Source organism: Otolemur garnettii, unplaced genomic scaffold, assembly GCF_000181295.1.
Source record: "Otolemur garnettii isolate 467f Iridium unplaced genomic scaffold, OtoGar3 scaffold00044, whole genome shotgun sequence".
Taxonomy (NCBI): Eukaryota; Metazoa; Chordata; class Mammalia; order Primates; family Galagidae; genus Otolemur; species Otolemur garnettii.
Window position 1 is genome coordinate 6,373,565 of NW_003852439.1, and position 2,906 is coordinate 6,376,470.

At 45.4% G+C, this 2,906-nt stretch overlaps 1 protein-coding gene across 2 annotated transcripts in view; it reads left to right on the forward strand.

Moving 5' to 3' along the window:
- The window catches only part of FAM234A (family with sequence similarity 234 member A), a 43,381-nt gene that overhangs the window by 23,705 nt on the left and 16,770 nt on the right, over nucleotides 1-2,906 (forward strand). For both annotated transcript variants that reach the window (XM_003790736.3, XM_023513823.1), the window contains exon 2: nucleotides 1,083-1,187. The gene's annotated coding sequence lies outside the window, so the exon portion shown is untranslated. The remainder of the gene's footprint in view (nucleotides 1-1,082; nucleotides 1,188-2,906) is intronic.

The following is a 2,906-nucleotide window of genomic DNA, read 5'->3' on the forward strand; positions in this document are numbered from 1 at the left end:
AGCCCGTATTTGTTTTTTCCATAGGACTTTGTGTAATAGGCTACTTGTGATCTCCAGACTTCTCCAGACCACTAGTGGGTGTAGAAGGAGAGAAAGGAGAATTGTTGAGTACCTTTAAGGCCCAGCCTGAGGACATTGGTTTGTCCATATAATTGCCAGTTTGGGGTGTCCCTAGTCTGTATGGGAGAACCTCCTTGTGAGACTCTTGTGGGGATTAGGAGCAGTATTCAGAGCCTGGTACATCACTTAAGCCCAGGAGTTTGAGGTTGCTGTGAGCTATGACACCATGGCACTCTTCCCAGAGCAACAGAGTGAGACTCTGTCTTAAAAGGAAAAAAAAGGAGCTATTTAGGGTGGCGCCTGTGTCTCAGTGAGTAGAGCACCGGCCCCATATGCTGAGGGTGGTGAGTTCAAACCAGGCCCCGGCTGAACTGCAACAAAAGGATAGCCGGGCGTTGTGGCAGGGGCTTGTAATCCCAGCTCCTTGGAAGGCAGAGGCAAGAGAATTGCCTAAACCCAGGAGTTGGAGGTTGCTCTGAGCTGTGTGACACCACGGCACTCTACCAAGGGCAATAAAGTGAGACTGTGTCTCTACAAAAAAAAAAAAGGAACTATTTAATTTACTAGCTTGAGGTCTGCTTTACTTATTTGCTGAGAATTCTAAGGAAGAGAAAACTCAGAATGCAGTCTCAGATGTTCTGATTAGAGGGAGAGGCTTTTTGGCTTGTTTTTTTTCTAGGCTGGCAGTGGGGAAATGGAGTCTCCACTTCCAGGACCAGGAGAAATCTCGTCATCTGGTTAAAGTGAGATGAACAGGACAAGGACAGGCTTCTTGGCCAGTGCTTCTCCACTTGACTGCATCTTAGAATCACCTGGAAAGTGTCAATATCTGCTTTTGCTGGGAACCCCCTTCCCAGGAGGCTGATATGTTGGGTGTGCAATCAGCGTTCTGAAAGTGCCCAGGAGACTTCATTGTGGAGCCAAGGCTGAGTCTGGAAGGCTTTGGAAGGACCTAAGCCCTTTAGCTGATGCATTCACAAGCTGCCTGAGATGCACTTCACCAATGACTTTACAATTCCTAGGTCTGCCTGGGTTTATGAAGGTACTGAATACCTGTCCAAACCTAGTGACCAGATGTACCAGCAGTTGGCCAGAAGCTAGTATTGAACACATCTTCCTGCCACCAGGTAGGTCTGGGATCCGTGGGCACGTGAGGTGGACAGGCCTGGTTTTCAGCTTCATTGTGTTGTTCTGAGCAGATGTCCTTTCTTGTGCAGTGCTTCATGACTTTAGGGACACTGTCCTGCACTTTTCCTTGGGGATTCTCTGGTTCCTGACAAGTGGAGACAGCTGAAGCTCAGAGAGCCTGAGTTTCTTGCCTGAAATTTTAAAGCTTTCAAGATAGAAATCTAGAATTTTAGCGTCTGGTTTCTCAGTCAGTTTTTTTCCTTTGACAAAAGAACTTAACATTTCAAACATCCCTGCACTGGGGACATGGTAGACAGACTTGCTAAGCAAATGGCTGTCTCCAATTCTCAAGCCAAGGTTCCCAGGCCCATCGGTGCTGCTGCTGAGCAACACCAGGCTCTGATGCTGGCTTTCCCCCTAATTACCTTCTCCACACAACTCCTGCCCTACGTCCCTACCCCTGTGTCAGGTGCTTGGGTTTAATGAGGTCCCTCATCATGACTCATTGTTGAAATTTCCTTGTGTCCAACTCATTACCTTTGATAGGCACACCTTTTCTGACCTCCAAGATGTTAAAACATAAGGTTCAGCATTAGAGAAAATGCATACACGTTTAGTTTTTTGTTTGTTTTTTGAAGCAGGCTAGAGTACAATGGCATAAACCTCCAACTCCCTGGGCTCAAGCAATCTTCCTGCCTCTGGAGTAGCAAACTACACACCAGCAGCACCATGCCTGGCTAACTTTTTAAGTTTTTTGTAGAGGCAAGTTCTCACTATGTTGTCCAGGCTGGTCACAAAGTTATGGCCTCAAGTGATCATCCTACTTTCGCCTCCCAAAGTACTGGGATTACAGACATGAGCTACCACACCTGGCTCAGTCTTCTACAGTAGGTATTATTTCTTTCTCTCTCTGTTTTTTTGTATTATTTCTCTTTTATAGATAAGGAAACTGGAGCACAGTCAAATCACTTGTCCCAGATCATGAAACTAGTAATGGGCAAAGCTATCAATCCAGAGCCTATCTTCAGTTAGAATGTTTTGTGGGCTTTATTTTTGTTTTCTGACAGAGTCTCACTCTGTTGCCCAGGCTAGAGTGCTATAATGTCATCGCTCACAGCAACCTCAAACTACTGGGCTCAAGCAATCCTCTTGCCTCCGCCTCTTAAGTAGTTGGGACTACAGGTACCTACCACAACACTCAGCTAATTTTTCTATCTATGTACATATTTTTTAGAGATAGAATCTTGCTTTATCGCCCTCGGTAGAGTGCTGCGGCATCACAGCTCACAGCAACCTCCAACTACTGGGCTTAAGTGATTCTCTTGCCTCAGCCTCCTGAGTAACTGGGACTACAGTTGCCTGCCAGTATGCCTGGCTATTTTTTTGTTGCAGTTTGGCAGGGGCCGGGTTCAAACCTGCCACCTTTGGAATGTGGGGCCAGCACCCTACCCACTGAGCCACACATACCGCCCAATTTTTCTATTTTTGTTTTATTTCAGATTAATAGTAAGGATACATATAAGGGATGAGGTTATAATGTCTGTGTTTGTTAGGTAAGGTCCCTGTTGTAGTTGTACACCTCACCCAGGAGTTATGCCATATTTCCTTATATCATGCTCAGTAGAAGAGACTACACCAATCCTCCTCCCTCCTACCTTTCTCTGCAACTTGAATTTATTTTTATTTATTGATGTATTTATTTATTTATTTATTTATTT